At 38.6% G+C, this 20,406-nt stretch overlaps 1 pseudogene; it reads right to left on the bottom strand.

Moving 5' to 3' along the window:
* Window positions 1-7,234: 7,234 nt before the first annotated feature.
* On the bottom strand, window positions 7,235-19,491 carry LOC139941916 (uncharacterized; annotated as a pseudogene).
* Between the last annotated feature and the right edge of the window lie 915 nt (window positions 19,492-20,406).

The raw sequence follows: 20,406 nt of genomic DNA, 5'->3' as shown, positions 1-20,406 counted from the left end.
AAAAAGTACCATACAAAACCTTTAATACGAAAAAAAACCTACTGTTAAATTACATCTTTGAATAACCACTTTAATAGAAAAAGATCCACCCCTTTTAATACTTTGACTATATAGTACCATACCACACCTTTAATACGAAAAACCTCTACCGTTAAATTAAATCTAAGAATAACCACTTTAATAGAAAATATTCCACCCCATTCTATACTTTAAATAAAAAGTACCATACCACACCTTTAATACGAAAAAACCCTACTGTTAAATTACATCTTAGAATAGCCACTTTAATAAAGAAAGATTCACCCCTTTTAATACTTTGATTAAAAAGTACCATACCACACCTTTAATCCGAAAAACCCATGCCGTATAACCACTTTAATAACAAAAATTCCACCCCATTTAATACTTTAAATAAAAAGTACTATACCACACCTTTTAATACAAAAAACCTCTACCGATTAATATACATCTAAGAATAACCACTTTAATTTAAAACAAACCATCTCACCCCAACGTACCCCCAGTCCTCCCAAGCTTTATCATGCCCGTCTCAGCCCAACACTCCTATCCTTAACCCAAGCCCCCATCTCAAACCAGCCCACCCCATTACTCCTACAATCACCTAAGTCCTCATCCCAAACAGTCCAGCCAATTACTCCTACACCACCACCCAAGCCATCATTCCCATCATCACTCCTACCACCACCTTAGCGTCATTCCAAACAATCCAGCCCATCATCACTCCTCGCATCACCTAAGTCCTCATCCCAAACAGTCCACCCCACTCTCCTACCATCACCCCAACTCCTCATACCGAACAGTCGATCCCACTCTCCTACCATCACCCCAGGTCCTCATCCCAAACAGTCCAGCAAATATCTTCTACACCATCACCCAAGCACTCATCCCAAAGAGTCAAGCCCATCATCACTCCTACCATCACCCAAGACCTCATCCCAACCAACCAAGCCCACTGGCTGACCAGCAACCTCCCAGCCCCTTGCCCAGCAGTGTCAGAGCAGAGGCAACCCTTACCCTAGCCCACTGAGCAACCTCCTTGGCCCCTCAGCACTTAGAAATTTTACTCCTGCAGCCAAGCTCCAAGGCCCTTGGTAGGCCCTTGTAGGCCCTTGGTCAGCTCTCAGATCAGCTAGAAATCCAAGGGTTGAGCCAGGGAAAATAAATTCTGAAATATTTTCTAAGTCAGCCATTTTTAACTTCATCACTCCAAAAACCGTTAGATTTTTATAACAGCTCAGTAGCACAGCAGTGAGAGAGAGTGCTTACAGAGTGGAAGGTCCCCGGTTCAAGCCCTGCACATTTTTGTTAGAATTGTAAAAAATTCTTTATTTAATGGTAAAAAGGGTCCCCGGAGGGATTTGAACCCAGCCTGCTCACAGCTCCAGGATTCCTGGGGCTGTGAGCTAGCCCGCTGCGCCACGGTGGCTCTTGAAAAAAATTGCTCGGAACTAATATTTAAACCTTAGAATGGCTAGGTCAAATAAAAAAAAGAAATGAGATGAACCCTATGACCTTTGACCTCAGCAAGAGTTGCAAGAAGAAAAATAGAATAAAGACATGTCAGTTGGTGTACGTTAAATAAAGGTTTATTTGTAGAACAAAAATAAACAACACAAATAGAGAACATTAAGAATACATTACATATTAAGTAGTTTAACATTTAGAAAGATACAAAAATTACTAAGAATTACAACAAGTTTGTTTCTCAAGTAAACGCAAAGACTAAAAACCTTAACAAGTAGTTTTACAACTTAAACTAACAAATAAATACTACAAAATACTTAACAGAGCAATGGGCCTCATGCACCTGACTTCATTTGCGTAAAGCGCAATCAATTACAGGTCAAAGAAGGTTGCGCATTGGCCCAACCACTACACAGTGCGTATTGCAACCATTTTACCTCTAAAGTCTATCAGTGCATTATGTGAAGTACAAACTAAATTAGCATATAACAAATTACTTGACCTCCTTAATCATTTTAAAGTAAAATTTAATTTCCCCTAATAACAGTTCAAAAACTGTATTCTCTTATCAAGTTGCCCCCCCCCCCAATTTACTCCATCAGAGTTGAAAATAGTACTAGTTAATTTAGTTAATAATAACTACACAGAGCTCACACTGCAAGTGTTTTATACATACTTCAATATTCATGGCATAGTGTACCTTAATAATTTTAAAGTAAAATTTAATTTCCCCTGTTGACAGTTGAAAAACTGTATTCTCTTATCAAGTTGCCAGCCCCCCCCCACTAATTTACTCAATCTGAGTTGAAAATAATACTCCTTAATTTAATTCATAACAAGAACTACACAGAGCTTGCACTGCAAGTGTTTTATACATACTTCAAAAGTTCATGGCATAGTCTTCCTTAATAATTTTAAAGTAAAATTAATTTCCCCTAATAACAGTTCAAAAAGTGCATTCTCTTATCAAGTGGCGCCCCCCCCCATTTACTCCATCAGAGTTGAAAGAAATACTAGTTATTTAATTCATAATAAGCACTACACAGTGCTTGCACTGCAAGCGTTTTATACATACTTCAATATTCATGGCATAGTTTTGCTTAATAATTTTAAAGTAAAATTAACTTCCCCTAATAACAGTTCAAAAACTGCATTCTGTTATCAAGTGCCCCCCCCCCCCCCAATTTACTCCATCAGAGTTGAAAATAATACTAGGTAAGTTAATTCAAAAAAAGAACTACACAGAGCTTGCACTACAAGCATTTATACACTTCAATGTGACATAGTTTAGGTTTAATTTGGTTACTGCATAGAGTGCTATCTCGCTGCCATTTAATTCGTTCTTACTAACAGCACCCTCCTACAAATGCCTCATTAATGAAACATTTCTTAAAAGTGGTTTTATGAAATGGAACCTTACTTAAACTAAATAAACACATCAATTTAATATTCATAGCATTTAATTACATCATTTCTTCTTTTCCTTATCACAGTTTATGTGTTACATGATACCCTTACAGAAAGCGAGGTTGCTTTGTTTTGCCCAGGTTAATAAATGCACCGACTGCGTTTAAAATGCACATTAATGTCCGATGTCCGCTATCCGAAGCGCAAATTTACAAAAAACACACCAATATTTTCTTTTACCGACACGACACAAGATTTTTAAGCTCCTCAAAGCCTATCTTACACTAAGGTGTAACTCTATCAGTTTCACTTTCTATTTAGTGAAGGAAATTAGCTCTTCTTAAGTATTTCATATTATTAAAGCATCAATTTTTAAATACGATTAAATGTGCTGCATAAATTGAAAAGCATAGTGTACACAGACAGCTCAGTTAGATTGTTTTTAGTAACTAGATATCATACATGTATTTTCCCGTTTGTGATGCTCAAAATTGATGCAGATAATTTTATATATTTAATGTTCAAATTAAACTGTTTCAAAAAAACTAAATCATAATATAAATGTACATGTAGGCCTAGCATCCCCCACTGATTATATTTTTAAAGTTAATACCTGTAATAATTTAAGTTAACTTGTATTTAGTGTTTTAATTTTAGTGAAATGATTGTGTCCTTCCCCCTTTTGTTAATGTGATTTTTAAGTTGTCATAACAATTTTATCATAGGATATATTTAGTAAATTTTTGTTCTAATATAGTGGTGGAAAATTAGTAAAAGAAACTAATTCTATATTGTTGTAGTAGTTATTATAAAACTATGCAAGATATTTAATTTTAATATTTAATTAGATAATTTTGTATATTTAATTTCCTAATAAAACTGTTCCATTAAAACTAAATCATAATATTATTTTACAAGTAGGCCTGGCATCCCCCACTGATAAAGTTCATACCTGTTATAATTTAGTGTTTAATTAAATTACATTGTAAAATTTTGGCCTTGATTACATATTCTTATAGTAATTATAAGTAAGCTATACACAGTATTTAATTTATTTTCAGGTGTTAGAGGTAAGATCTAATTAAATGTTTAAAAACAATCAAAATAAGTTGTTTTGTGAAAAATTAGTTTGTTTGTATTTGTTAAATATTGTAATATCTACATTTTTTGTCTGTGAATTATGAAAACAAAAGGATAACAAATTCCAGTGCATTTAAGTCGTTAATACAAACAAGGCCTATGACGAAACAAATGTGATATATTCGCAATATTCAACGCGCGACAACGTTACGTCCGCACGACTCCACTCAAACCTATCAGCAGCAACTTCTTCTTTATACCAACAAATTTAACACGTAAATACTTATTTGCTATCATCACCCTCCTACACATTGAATTTGATTGAATATTGTGCATAAATTAGCAAGGGAAATGTATACATTCAGCTCGGTTAGATTGTTTTTAGTAACGACATACCAAGTATTTTCCTATTTGTGATGCTATAAATAATGCAAATAATTTTATATATTTAATTTCCAAATTAACCTGTTTCATTTAAACTTAACCATAAAACTAATTCACATGTAGGCCCGGTATCCCCCCGACCGATTACATCTAAAGCTCATAAATGTTATAATGTAATGCTATTTTGTTTAATGTAATTTTTAAATTCAAATGTCATTGATAAAGGTTAGTTCTAATTTAGTTGTGGAATGTAACTAGAAGAAAACTAGCCTTCATTACATATTAGGAATTATAATTAAACTATAAAAACCATTTAATTTATTTTGAGATGTTAGTGGTATTAAGATCTAATTCAGTGTTAAAAAAACCCCATATAAAGTAAGTTGTTTTACTTAAACAGACTTTGTTATTTACAAAGCCAAAATCATTAGTAGTTAGTTTCACGATTTATATTTTTATTTGTTAGATTTTATATTATAATTTGTCTGTGATTATGAAGAATATTTTCGATAACACGTTCCAGTGCTAGTCATTTATATAAACAAGACATATATGACGAAACAAATAAGATATTTCAGCAATATTTTCAATGCGCGACGTTATGTTCGCACTACTCACGCTCAAACCTATCAGCAGCAACCTCGTTTCTATACAAACAAATTTAACCAGTGAATACTTTGTGGCTACAAACAACAAGCCAAAGGTACTGTAAACACCCATGATAAAGTTTATCATCACAATTAAAAAAATAGTACTGGTAATGCATAGTTACATAAAGTACACCACCACAAGCTTTTTATTTCAGTTTGGCCTATCTTTTTGGGGGGATTTCTTTAACATAGTATATTTATGGGTTATCTTTACCTGAGCCTAAGGGAAATTTACCATGAAGAAGCAGCACGCACCTCCGCACAAGGCAGAAGTGGCACACACCTCCGCATCAATGCAGAAGTGGCACGCACCTTCGCATGATAAGTGCAATCTCACAATGTGACCATTATAGGAGCTGATACTCCCATGATAAGAGACAGACTATAATGGAATACACTGCAAGACATCATACTGGGGTGACACGCCTTCAACACGATTGATTCTCCCTTAGTTGCTGTATTTTTTGTTGCTAAGATTAGGGTAAGGGTTATTATATTCTATTATATATTTAACATTCTATTTTGGGGGATTTCTTCAACATGGTTTTAATTGATGGATTATCTTTACCTGAGCCTAAGGGAATTTGACCGTGAAGAAGCAGCACGCACCTCCGCACAATTAAGGCAGAAGCGGCACACACCTTTGCATAAATGCAGAAGTGGCACGCACCTTCGCATGATAAGTGCAATCTCACAATGCCACCATTATAGGAGCTGATACTCCCATGATAAGAGACAGACTACAATGGAATAAACTGCAAGACATCATACTGGGGTGACACGCCTTCAACACTATTTAGTCTCCCAAAGTTCATGTATTTTTTGTTGCTAAGATTCAAATAAGGGTTATTCCATTCTATACTTAGGCCCCTATAACATTTCTTTTTTGGGAGATTTCTTCAACTTGCCTGAGCCTAAGGGAGTTTGATGTTTAAGAAGCAGCACGCACCTCCGCACAAGGCAGAAGCGGCACACACCTCTGCATCAATGCAGAAGTGGCACGCACCTTCGCACGATAAGTGCAATCTCACAATGTCACCATTATAGGAGCTGATACTCCCATGATAAGAGACAGACTATAATGGGATACACTGCAAGACATCATACTGGGGTGACATGCCTTCAAAACGCTGTATAGTCTCCCACATTTTTTATTTCATATCCTTGTTTGTGATGCACAACATATAATGCAGATATATTCCAGAACTAAACTTCTTTCACATAAAAGCTTATAATTATAAAACTATTCGCTTACAAACGCATTATGCAATTTCAAAGTGCCAACAAAATCTCGTTTTTGCTTGCTTGCAATGGTGTACTCATTTACAAGATGTCAATTAAAATGATAATAAAACATGAAGATACTTCTTAATGGCACTGGATACCTTTGGTAATTGTCAAAGACCAATACACTCACTTGGTGTATCCCATCATATGCATAAAATAACAAATTTTGGCACAATTGGTCATTGAATTTGCAAGAGCATAATAAAAGAAAAAATGTCCTTGTTACATTACTTTGTGTGCTTTCAGATGCATAATAAAAGGCTTCAGCTGAAGTCTTTTATTATCTGACTGAGAATTTACTCCATTCACAAAAACTACATTACATCAGTAGGAGCCGTTTCTCACATAGTTTTTTTACTATTAATAGCTCTCTATTGCAAGTTAAAAAGTAAATTTTTATGCGAAAAAGTAATTTGAGTAATTACCAATAGTGTCCAGTGCCTTCACACCTCTACACAAAAGTAAGCATACCATTAACAGAAAACATATTTAAAAGGGGAGAGGTTACCAGCACTTACACCCTTAGCCAAGATCCTCAGCATCTGGCCATAAAAACAACAACACAGAAATGATCCGCTAAAGCAATAAGTAAAAGCACAAGAAGTGCACCATTAACTCAAAAACATACTTCGAAAAGGGGAGAGGTTACCAGCACTTACACCCTTAGCCAAGATCCTCAGCATCTGGCCATAAAAACACCATAAAATTAATCAACTAAAACCAAGAATTAAAAGCACAAAAAGTGCATCATTATTTCGAAAACAGACGACTGTTGAAGGAAGTGACCGGAGTAGTTTGGCGAACAATAACAGGAAGACTGTTCCTTATGATGGGAGCATGGTAGGAGCAGCATTGACCCCCATAATGCGAAGTCGACTCTGTGGGGAGCTTGCAGTAGGCAGTGATGATGAGCGAAAGACAACAGGGAGATGTATACAAGTTTATAAGTTCAGAGACTCTGTGGGGAGCTTGCAGTAGACACTCTGACGATGAGCGAAGACGAGGGGGTTTATACAAGTTTTCAAGTTCGGTGATACATGCAGGAGCGAAATCATGTTGAGACTTGTAAGTGAGCAACTATGGCTTGAACACAATGCAGTCCTTGATTGGCAGCCAGTGGACGGAGAGAGCGAAGAATAGGGATGATGTGCTTGTATCTTGGAGACTGTACCAAAAGCGGGCAGCAGTGTTCTGAATACATTGCAACATATTCAATTAATAAAAACACATTTATAATACCTTACTGTTGAAGACAACAAACTGATTGTTACATCCATAATTGCTTCCAGCTATTAAAGATGTCTTGACGAAAGCGACGTTTATATGCGTCGCTCTATACCCAGTATCCTTGTTGATATCAGTAGTGGTGATTCCATTCTGCATTTCATTTCAGGAAACTATTCCCTTTATCTCCGTCTCTGAAAGGTCAAGTGTGAAGACCAGAAATTAAAATCAGCCAGCAAATTTTAATGCACACTTTAAAACTACATGTGCCAACAGCTACAGACTTGTCTTGACATAAAGGTTTAAAATCCAGCTTGCCTAGGTATTTTCCAAAATGTAGAGGGTAGTGATGACGAAGGAAAGCTCACTATCACCTATGCCGAATTGGTCCGACCAAAGGTTTATCGCTCTAAAACAACATCATCAACCAGTGACATACCAGCACAAGCCTGACAAGAAGAACCCAACTTCAGCAGAAAGTGCCATAGCTCAAGAAAGTAAAGTTAAGTAACATTGGCAACCAGTGGCATACAACCAAAGGTCTGGCGCTCAAGAAAGTAAAGCAACATTGGCAACCAGTGGCATACAACCAATGGTCTGTCGCTCAAGTAAGTAAAGTTAAGCAACATTGGCAACCAGTGGCATACTACCAAAGGTCTGTTGCTCAACAAAACCAAAGATCTGTTGCTCAAGAAAGTAAACTAAAGCAACATTGACAAAGGTTTGCTGCCAAAGAAAATAAAGTTAAGCAACATTGGCAACCAACAATGGCATATCACCAAAGGTATGTTGCTCAAGAAAGTAAAGCAACATTGGCAACCAGTGGCATTAAACAAAGGTCTGTTGCTCAAGAAAGTAAAGCAACATTGGCAACCAGTGGCATTTAACCAAAGGTCTGTTGCTCAAGAAAGTAAAGTAAAGCAACATTGGCAACCAGTGGCATTTAACGAAAGGTCTGTTGCTCAAGAAAGTAAAGTAAAGCAACATTGACAACCAGTGGCATTTAACCAAAGACCTGCTGCTCAAGAAAGTAAAGTAAAGCAACATTGACAACCAGTGGCATTTAACCAAAGACCTGCTGCTCAAGAAAGTAAAGCAAAGCAACATTGACAACCAGTGGCATTTAACCAAAGGCCTGCTGCTCAAGAAAGTAACGTAAAGCAGCATTGGGAACCAGTGGCATTTAACCAAAGGTCTGTTGCTCAAGAAAGTAAAGCAACATTGGCAACCAGTGGCATTTAACCAAAGGTCTGTTGCTCAAGAAAGTAAAGCAACATTGGCAACCAGTGGCATTTAACCAAAGGTCTGTTGCTCAAGTAAGTAAAGGAAAGCAACATTGGCAACGGGGGCATTTTAACCAAAGGCCTGCTGCTCAAGAAAGTAAAGTAAAGCAACATTGGCAACCAGTGGCATTTAACCAAAGGTCTGTTGCTCAAATAAGTAAAGTAAAGCAACATTGCCAACCAGTGGCATTTAACCAAAGACCTGCTGCTCAAGAAAGTAAAGCAAAGCAACCTTGGCAACCAGTGGCATACCACCAACGGTCTGTCGCTCAAGAAAGTAAAGTAAAGCAACATTGGCAACCAGTGACATTCAACCAAAGGTCTGTTGCTCAAATAAGTAAAGTTAAGCAACATTGGCAACCATTGGCATTTAACCAAAGACCTGCTGCTCAAGAAAGTAAAGTAAAGCAACCTTGGCAACCAGTGGCGTTTAACCAAAGGTATGTTGCTCAAATAAGTAAAGTAAAGCAACATTGGCAACCAGTGACATTCAACCAAAGGTCTGTTGCTCAAATAAGTAAAGTTAAGCAACATTGGCAACCAGTGGCATTTAACCAAAGGTCTGCTGCTCAAGAAAGTAAAGTAAAGCAACATTGGTAACCAGTGGCATTTAACCAAAGGTCTGTTGCTCAAGAAAGTAAAGTAAAGCAACCTTGGCAACCAGTGGCATACCACCAAAGGTCTGTCGCTCAAGAAAGTAAAGTAAAGCAACATTGGCAACCAGTGGCATTTAACCAAAGGTCTGTTGCTCAAATAAGTAAAGTAAAGCAACATTGCCAACCAGTGGCATTTAACCAAAGGTCTGCTGCTCAAGAAAGTAAAGTAAAGCAACCTTGGCAACCAGTGGCATACCACCAAAGGTCTGTCGCTCAAGAAAGTAAAGTAAAGCAACATTGGCAACCAGTGACATTCAACCAAAGGTCTGTTGCTCAAATAAGTAAAGTTAAGCAACATTGGCAACCATTGGCATTTAACCAAAGACCTGCTGCTCAAGAAAGTAAAGTAAAGCAACCTTGGCAACCAGTGGCGTTTAACCAAAGGTATATTGCTCAAATAAGTAAAGTAAAGCAACATTGGCAACCAGTGACATTCAACCAAAGGTCTGTTGCTCAAATAAGTAAAGTTAAGCAACATTGGCAACCATTGGCATTTAACCAAAGTTCTGTCGCTCGAGAAAGTACAGTAAAGCAACATTGGCAACCAGTGGCATACCACCAAAGGTCTGTCGCTCAAGAAAGTACAGTAAAGCAACATTGGCAACCAGTGGCATTTAACCAAAGGTCTGTCGCTCAAGAAAGTACAGTAAAGCAACATTGGCAACCAGTGGCATTTAACCAAAAGTCTGTCGCTCAAGAAAGTAAAGTAAAGCAACATTGGCAACCAGCGGCATTTAACCAAAGGTCTGTCACTCAAGAAAGTACAGTAAAGCAACATTGGCAACTAGTGGCAATTAACCAAAGGCCTGCTGCTCAAGAAAGTAAAGTTAAGCAACATTGGGAACCAGTAGCATTTAACCAAAGGTCTGTTGCTCCAGAAAGTAAAGTAAAGCAACATTGGCAACCAGTGGCATACCACCAAAGGTCTGTCGCTCAAGAAAGTACAGTAAAGCAACATTGGCAAAGAAAGCAACATTGGCAACCAGTGGAATTTTACCAAAGATCTGTTGCTCAAGAAAATAAAGTAGAGCAACATTGGTAACCAGTGGCATTTAACCAAAGGTCTGTCGCTCAAGAAAGTACAGTAAAGCAACATTGGCAACCAGTGGCATTTAACCAAAGGTCTGTCGCTCAAGAAAGTACAGTAAAGCAACATTGGCAACCAGTGGCATTTAACCAAAGGTCTGTCGCTCAAGAAAGTAAAGTAAAGCAACATTGGCAACCAGCGGCATTTAACCAAAGGTCTGTCACTCAAGAAAGTACAGTAAAGCAACATTGGCAACTAGTGGCAATTAACCAAAGGCCTGCTGCTCAAGAAAGTAAAGTTAAGCAACATTGGGAACCAGTAGCATTTAACCAAAGGTCTGTTGCTCCAGAAAGTAAAGTAAAGCAACATTGGCAACCAGTGGCATTTAACCAAAGGCCTGCTGCTCAAGAAAGTACAGTAAAGCAACATTGGCAAAGAAAGCAACATTGGCAACCAGTGGAATTTTACCAAAGATCTGTTGCTCAAGAAAATAAAGTAGAGCAACATTGGTAACCAGTGGCATTTAACCAAAGGTCTGTTGCTCAAGAAAGTACAGTAAAGCAACATTGGTAACCAGTGGCATAGAACCAAAGGTCTGTTGCTCAAGAAAGTACAGTAAAGCAACATTGGCAACCAGTGGCATAGAACCAAAGGTCTGTTGCTCAAGAAAGTACAGTAAAGCAACATTGGTAACCAGTGGCATTTAACCAAAGGTCTGCTGCTCAAGTAAGTAAAGGAAAGCAACATTGGCAACGGGGGCATTTTAACCAAAGGCCTGCTGCTCAAGAAAGTAAAGTAAAGCAAAATTGGCAACCAGTGGCATTTAACGAAAGGTCTGTTGCTCAAGAAAGTAAAGTAAAGCAACATTGACAACCAGTGGCATTTAACCAAAGGCCTGCTGCTCAAGAAAGTAAAGTAAAGCAACATTGGCAACCAGTGGCATTTAACCAAAGGTCTGTTGCTCAAATAAGTAAAGTAAAGCAACATTGCCAACCAGTGGCATTTAACCAAAGGTCCGTTGCTCAAGAAAGTAAAGTAAAGCAACATTGGCAACCAGTGGCATAGAACCAAAGGTCTGCTGCTCAAGTAAAGCAACATTGGCAACCTGTGGCATTTTAATTAAAGGTATGTTGCTCAAGAAAGTAAAGTAAAGCAACCTTGGCAACCAGTGGCATACAACCAAAGACCTGCTGCTCAAGACAGTAAAAGTAAAGCAACATTGGCAACCACTGGCATTTAACCAATGACCTGCTGCTCAAGAAAGTAAAGTAAAACAACATTGGCAACCAGTGGCACTTAACCAAAGACCTGCTGCTGAAGTAAAGCAGCATTGGCAACAGGGGCATTTTAACCAAAGGCCTGCTGCTCAAGAAAGTAAAGTAAAGCAACATTGGCAACCAGTGGCATTTAACCAAAGGTCTGTTGCTCAAGAAAGTACAGTAAAGCAACATTGGTAACCAGTGGCATTTAACCAAAGGTCTGTTGCTCAAGTAAGTAAAGGAAAGCAATATTGGCAACCAGTGGCATTTACTAAAGGTCTGTTGCTCAAGAAAGTAAAGTAAAGCAACATTGACAACCAGTGGCATTTAACCAAAGGTCTGCTGCTCAAGTAAAGAAAGTAAAGCAACATTGGTAACGGGGGCATTTTAACCAAAGGCCTGCTGCTCAAGAAAGTAAAGTAAAGCAAAATTGGCAACCAGTGGCATTTAACGAAAGGTCTGTTGCTCAAGAAAGTAAAGTAAAGCAACATTGACAACCAGTGGCATTTAACCAAAGGCCTGCTGCTCAAGAAAGTAAAGTAAAGCAACATTGGCAACCAGTGGCATTTAACCAAAGGTCTGTTGCTCAAATAAGTAAAGTAAAGCAACATTGCCAACCAGTGGCATTTAACCAAAGGTCTGTTGCTCAAGAAAGTAAAGTAAAGCAACATTGGCAACCAGTGGCATAGAACCAAAGGTCTGCTGCTCAAGTAAAGCAACATTGGCAACCTGTGGCATTTTAATTAAAGGTATGTTGCTCAAGAAAGTAAAGTAAAGCAACCTTGGCAACCAGTGGCATACAACCAAAGACCTGCTGCTCAAGACAGTAAAAGTAAAGCAACATTGGCAACCACTGGCATTTAACCAATGACCTGCTGCTCAAGAAAGTAAAGTAAAACAACATTGGCAACCAGTGGCATTTAACCAAAGACCTGCTGCTGAAGTAAAGCAGCATTGGCAACAGGGGCATTTTAACCAAAGGCCTGCTGCTCAAGAAAGTAAAGTAAAGCAACATTGGCAACCAGTGGCATTTAACCAAAGGTCTGTTGCTCAAGAAAGTTCAGTAAAGCAACATTGGTAACCAGTGGCATTTAACCAAAGGTCTGCTGCTCAAGTAAGTAAAGGAAAGCAATATTGGCAACCAGTGGCATTTACTAAAGGTCTGTTGCTCAAGAAAGTAAAGTAAAGCAACATTGGCAACCAGTGGCATTTAACCAAAGGTCTGCTGCTCAAGTAAGTAAAGTAAAGCAACATTGGTAACGGGGGCATTTTAACCAAAGGCCTGCTGCTCAAGAAAGTAAAGCAAAGCAACATTGGTAACCAGTGGCATTTAACCAAAGGTCTGCTGCTCAAGAAAGTAAAGTAAAGCAACATTGGTAACCAGTGGCATTTAACCAAAGGTCTGTTGCTCATGAAAGTAAAGTAAAGCAACATCGGAAACCAGTGACTTAGCATCAGAGGCCTGCCGTCAAGAAACGATGAACCAACATCGGCAACCAGTGCTTATAGCATCAGAGGCCTGTTGCTCAAGAAACAGAAAGGAAAGTGAACCGACATCCGCAACCAGTGACATTTGCACCAGAGGCCTTCGCTCAAGAACTGAAAATCCACCTACATCGATAACCAGTGACGAGCGACAGTGAACCAACATCAACAACCGGTGACATAGACACAGACAAATCTGCAGTAGAGAATTTTGGACTAGGCAAACTACTACACCAAGGACCAAATAGCTATGGCTCTGGAAAGAGAGCACTGCAACCCAGTGGACTTAGCTCGAGATTGGCAAAATGATTGCCAAACAACATACAATAACTTTGGATGAAATGTAAGGCTACCAAAAATGACTGATTTTAATTTATGTAATTAAATAACAGCAAGAACATGTATTCCACACAATTATAACAGAGGCAAATATTAGAAGCAATCTTGTTATGAACTCGCCTTTGACTGGAGAATGTAGCTCCTTCTTCATCAGCTGGTCTTGGATGGAGATCTACTGTCAGTCAGAGAGAAGTCTTTGCAGAAGCCCGACTGCAACAAAATGAACAGTTTGCAACATTTAGTGTTTTTAAGAACATCACCCATCTTTAAAACAGTCAGGTACAGAAATCTTGCTTTCACCTTTGGATTTGAACAAAAACTTCCAATAAAAAATAAGCAAGAAAAAAAACCTTATAATGTAAGCAGCAACAAATTGATTAAAGGAACTCATTCAGGAGCATTTGGATTGCTGCAATCAAAATATGCAACGGTAAAACGGTCAATTGCCTGAAACAGTTCTCTTTGGGATTGGAGCTGTACGATTTTTATTCATTAGTGATCTCTATCTGTTCTGAATAAAAGTTAACCTGAAAATAGCATGCAAAATTTGAAATCACATAATCTATGAACTTGTCTCGATATTAGTGTTCAGAATAAAGCTTACTTTAAAAGTACCTTTACAAAGATTATAAAAGCAGACTGAAAAAAACAACCAGCCTGTCAACTTTGAAAAGGATAAGGCTACAAGGAAATTACTGATAGCTTGTAATGATGCAAGAAAATGACTCGCATTTATTTTTGGTTAACCCAGCACTACAACACAATTCTCCACATCACTAAGGTGCTCTACTTATTAGGACCAGAAGTAAATACTAAAAGTATCGTGAGAAATTCACCCTTCAACTTGAGAGTGAAGCTCCTCTATCAAAGGCTGGTCTTGTAGATCTGCTTGCTGATGGGTAGATGTATTTGGTGATGCTGAGCCTTTCTGCAACACAAACAAATCATACAATTAACAACAACAAAACATTGGAAACAGAAAAAAGTAGTTGTGAAAGAACTCATGCACAACAGGTATAAATTGTTTACAATCAAAATAAGCAACAATAATTCGGGGGGGGGGGGGCAAATTCATAAAACAGTACTCCTATGGAGAAGTGCTCATATGAACTTAATGTTTTCAATAGTGAGCTTTCAGATAATACATTTGCTTTTACAATAAATGAAGAATAAACTTTGAAAGCAGCAACATGTTTTTTTAAGTGAGCTCTCAGTGTAAAACTACTCAAGCAAATGGAATGCAAGTTACCAACAGTTAGGAATTTGTCTTGATATTGTGGTTTAACATTAAGCTCACTGAGATACTTCGAAAATAGTTTCAACCCAACAGGTAATAACCAGCCGTCGATTTTACCAAACTCATCCTAACTTAGGATTAATCTTAGGACGGGTTTCTGTATCTCAAATGTTAGGACGAATTGAACCTATCCTAAGTAAGTTCTGAAATAACTGTTAGACAACAGACAAAAAACCTTCAATTACTTGCAATGTGCAAACAATTACTACTATTAACGTTTGATTTACTCCGGGAACAAAAGACACTGCAAATGGAGCTTTATTTCGAACGGGTCTGAATAAATTAATTCACTATTTGGGACTTCACCTTTTCAAGTAGCCACAAAGTGTTCATCAGTGAGCCTTTGGAATAAAAACTAATCCAGCAAATGGCATGTGGACAATCAAACATCTTTGAATGAAATATACCGCAAGAAAAATGACTCGCATTAACTTTCGTTAAAACTGCAGCAGTGAAATTCTGCAATACTATAAAAGAGCTCCATGTTAGGCCTTTGGGCAACTTTACAATAACTCTTTTCCGAATTTCACCTTTAAATGGCTTGGAGAGTGCAGCTCCTCTATCAAAGGCTGGTCTCAGACATCTATGTTGACGGGTAGATCACTTTCTGCAACACAAAAAAATCAAAAACAATTTGCAACGGCAAAACATTGAAAACAGAAACAAAAACAGTTAGAGAAACTCAAGCACAACATGAATATTATTTTTTTGCAGTCAAAATAAGCCACAGTATTTTGATAGGGGGGGGGGGTGCAGGGTCAAAAGTCTAAAACAGTTCTTACGAATTAGTGATAATGTGAACTACATTTTGTTTTCAGCCTCATTTTATGTACTTGTACTTTAAAAATATCAACATTAAATGAAGATAAACACTGAAAGCAGCAACACTATGGTTTTTCAATGAGCTCTCGGAATGAAACTAATCCAGCAAATGGCATGCACAATTTAAATTACCAACACCTTAGAATTTGTCTTAATATTTTTGTTTAACATGAAGCTCGCTTGAGGTACCTTCCCAACCCAACACATAATAACCAGGCCTGTTGAGTCTGAAATGACTGTCAAACAACAAGACAAAAAACCTTAAATGAATTGTTATGCCAAACAACTACTAATAATAATAATGTATTTGATTCCCTCCGAAGAACAAAAGACACACTGCAAAGGGGGCTTTATTCGGAAAGGGTTTGAATATTTTAGAATAAAAACTAATCCAGCAAATGGCATGTAGACAATCAAAACTCTTTGAATGAAATGTACGCTAAAAAAATGACTTACCGTATTTTCCTGCGGATAAGACGCTCGGCGGACAAGGCGCAGGACGCTAAAATGACCAAAAAAAATTCAAACGTCAGCAGACAAGGCGCACCGCCGCACAAGGCGCACGTTTAACCGCAAACAAAAGAACACCTGGCGCCACCCGTTGTCGGTACATTGACACAAAGACGTAATTTGTTGCCTTTGAGAACCTACGTATACCGACCTTTATCCAATCAGCCAACGCTGTATATTGTAAATAACATAAAGTTCGGCCCAATCAGCGGGCAGAAACCATGGTCCACGCACTGTCTAAGTTAATTTTATTTGCAACATGAACACAATGCCTCCCTGGACACATCCATCCGACGTCCCCACAAACTACGAGGATCCTTGCTGATACAGATACATTGCAACGACAGACGGACGTAGCGTGTGGGTGTAGTAATGTATCCTCCGGCCGGGATGTCGCTGCATGCACATTAATATGCACATGTACACAGTGGATTGCGCTGCTCAATCTCGAGATTGCACAACAGATGTTGGAGACCATGTGGGCACCGTATTGAACGATGTTCGCCGACGGGTTGCGCTAAGCCGTCGCATTTGCGCTGCCTGGAAATGCGCCAAAATTCCCACGTGACTGTGCGGATCCCAAGCATGCCCAGACATAGCCTGAACGTATGCAGTCAAATTCCATTGCGGACTTGAGAGCAGTGACTATTGGGCATCTATATCACTGCACGTTCATTGTATCCAAAGGGAATCACTGGATCTAGCGGCAGGGACCTTCCGGATAAAGACAGGGGCGCAGTCTAGCCCACACGTCGAGTCTTGTCTCAATGCGTTTATTGCTGGTTCACGTATTTTTTACCAATAGAGAGCGTTTAACCTCACGCTATTATACAATGTTCCAAAACGCCCTCTAGCGTTCAATGTTTCTTGTATTTATTGTCACACTCACAGTAACAACGACTATAGGCGTGATATCTGCTTTTGTGTTGCGTGATTAAATTTACAGACCTCGGAACGGTTGCGTTTTGGGGCTAATTTTCTGTGTCGTTTTGAGAGATTTTCGAGTCTGAACTTGGACATCGTTGATTTTACAGGCAAGTTTCATGCAAGGGCAACCATGATTTTAACAACCGTTCCTACCCGAAGTTTTGAAGCAATAGAATAAAATAAACCCTCAAAGTTTACCACACAATAGCGGTTGGGTGAATGACGTTTGTATGAAGTTATTGACTGTCAATCGTTTTCGGAACGAATACCCGGCCACACAGAAAAACGTTTGTACACTGCCGACGTGTGTTGGACCGAAATTGCGGCATTAATGGAATGAAAGCACGGTCATGGGGTATAAACACGTTGCAGCATTGTTGGAATAGTTGGACCGTCTGGGGGATTGCGGCATTGTTCGAACGAAAATACGGTCACAGTGTCTGAATTGCCTTGTTCGACCGCATTATTGAGTAAGGATTCTTCACACAAAGATCGTTGATTTGAACTGGACATGAAGGTATTTTTTATTTCACGCAGTGATCATAAAAAAAAATCAATCGTCAGCAGACAAGGCGCACCGAAAGATAAGACGCATCGATGTTTTTGGGGTCTAAAAAGTCAGATAAGACGCGTCTTATCCGCAGGAAAATACGGTACATTAACTTTTCAGTTAAAACTAGAGCAGCAGTGAAACTCCGCACTATTATGAAAGAGCTCCATGTTAGGCCTTTGGGCAACTTAACAAGAATTCTTTTCTCTGAGTTTCACCTATAATTGGAGAGAGCAACTCCTCTATCATAGGCTGGTCTTTGACATCTTCAATAATGGGTAGATCTCTTTTGAGATGCTGAGCCTTTCTGCAACAAAACAAATCAAACAATTTGAAGCAACCAAACATTGAAAACGGCAAAAAAAATAGTTGGAGGAACTCATGAGACAGAAATATGATTTTTTTTTGAAATCAAAACGAGCAACAGTATTTTGAGGGGGGGGGGGGGGGGCGGGGTCAAAAGTCTAAAACAGTTCTCTTACGAATTAGTGATGATGTGAACTACATTTTGCTTTCAGATAACTTGCTTTTACGTTCATTTTTTGTACTTTTTTGTACAAAAATATCAACATTAAATGAAGATAAACACTGAAAGCAGTAACAATATGGTTTTTCAATGAGCTCTCAGAATAAAAACTAATCCAGCAAATGGCATGTGCACAATCAAACATCTTTGAATGAAAATGACTCACATTTTAAAACTACAGCAGTAGTGAAGTTCTGCACTACCGGTATTATGAAAGAGCTCCATGTTAGGCATTAGGGCAAATTTACAAGAATTTGTTTTCTGAATTTCACCTTTAACTGGAGAGTGCAGCTCCTCTATCATAGGCTGGTCTTTGACATCTACGTTGATGGGTAGATCACTTTGGAGATGCTGAGCCTTTCTGCAACAAAAACAAATCAAAAACAATTTGCAGCAACGAAATATTGAGAACAGAAACAAAGTAGTTGGTGGAACTCATGCACAACAGGAATATTATTTTTTTTGCTATCAAAATAAACAACATTATTACTCAAGGGGGCGGCAAACACATGAAACGGTTCTCCTATGGAGTAGTGCTGATATGAACTTAATGTTTTCATCAGTGAGTTTTCAGATAACTTGCTTTTACCTTTAGTTTTTTGTACTTTCAAACAATTAAAAAAATTTGAAGATTAAACTTTGAAAGCAGCAACATAGGCCTAATGTTTTTTTAATGCGCTCTCAGAATAAAAAAACCTCTGACAGTACATGTAGGTCGAAATCGCTAATTACCAACAGTTAGGATTTATCTTGATATTTTGGTTTAACATGAAGCTCACTGAGGTACCGTCCCGAAATCTTTCAAATTCAAACATAAAACAAAACCTAAATACTGCTATCAAGGGCAACTGATTAGGCGCTCTACACAGGCAGCTTCATTCTGAACATGTTTAAATATTCAGGTCAGTGTTTGGGAATTCACCTTTTCTGGAGAGTGCAGCTCCTACGTCTTCATCATCGAGTCGAGCGCCATGTAATAGCACGAGCCTGCCCAGTGATCTTTGACCAGATGTGTTGATCCAGCATGCAGGACCATAGTTCCTCATCAGTGCTGGCCAAGCTGGTGCCTCGTTTCAGGGTGTCTCTGAAGGAAATACATCTTCTCCCACAAGAAGCCTAGCCTTGAGTGGGCTCCAAGAGGATGGTTGGGCAAGCAACAAGCTCAGAGGGGATAAACACAGTGCTCAGCAAACTTGAATCGGTGTTTGCTGATCTCTTCTGTAGTCTATGGCCAGCATACAGATTGCAGTTTCTCATGGTCCTGCCAGGAGATGTTTAGGGCCATACGCAGCATCCTGGTGTAGTAACAGTCAAGAGACTCCTAGGTCTAAGGTTGGTCTTGGACAGATCTGCTTATTACTGGGTAGATGTAATTGGAGATAATCAACAAGACTGCAACACAAACAAAATCAAACGATTTGCAACATTTTGAGTTTCAAACTATCATTAAAGCAGACGTTTTGCTTTTACCTATATATTAATACTTTCAATAATAACACAAATAAGGGGAAGCTATTGAAAGTAGCAGTAAAACATGCTCGCAAAATAAAATGAATCCAGAAAATGACATGCACACCTTAAACTTCAAACAGCTAAGAATTTGTCCTGATATTTTAGTTAAACAGGAACCTTCCCAAACGTACCTTCCTTTTCAAACAAATCTTTTAAACCCCAAACTAAAAAAACCCAACCCAGCAGCACTTTGAACCCCTACAAAAAAAAACCCACAACTGAACCCATCAACTCTGAAATGATTGCCAGAGATATGGAAGTGTCGTGGCCGAGCGGTTAAGAGCACCGAATTCAAACTCTGGTGTTTCTGATCAGCAGAGTGTGGGTTCGAATCCCCAGCCGTGACACTTGCGTCCTTAAGCAAGACACTTCACCATTGCTTCGTCCTTCGGAAGGGACGTTAAGCCGTTGGTCCCATGCAATATGTAACGCATGTAAAAGAACCCAGTGCACTTATCGAAAAGAGAAGGGGTTCGCCCCGGTGTTCCTGGTCCGATCGGCAGCAACTTGCGCCACAGCACATTGTAAAACATTACATGGTGCTATCAGAATTAAGTCTCATAATTCAAAACGTAGTCCCACATCTTGCAGGAATTACTGTATGTTAGAGCGCCAGGAGCGTCACTGAGTGACGGTCATATGCGCTATATAAGAAGCCACAATTATTATTAATTATTATATAAACATATTTGATTA

Source organism: Asterias amurensis, chromosome 1 (genome assembly GCF_032118995.1).
Source record: "Asterias amurensis chromosome 1, ASM3211899v1".
NCBI classification, from domain to species: domain Eukaryota; kingdom Metazoa; phylum Echinodermata; class Asteroidea; order Forcipulatida; family Asteriidae; genus Asterias; species Asterias amurensis.
The sequence above is the reverse complement of the archived record's forward strand: the minus strand, read 5'-3'. Positions and strand labels throughout refer to the sequence as shown.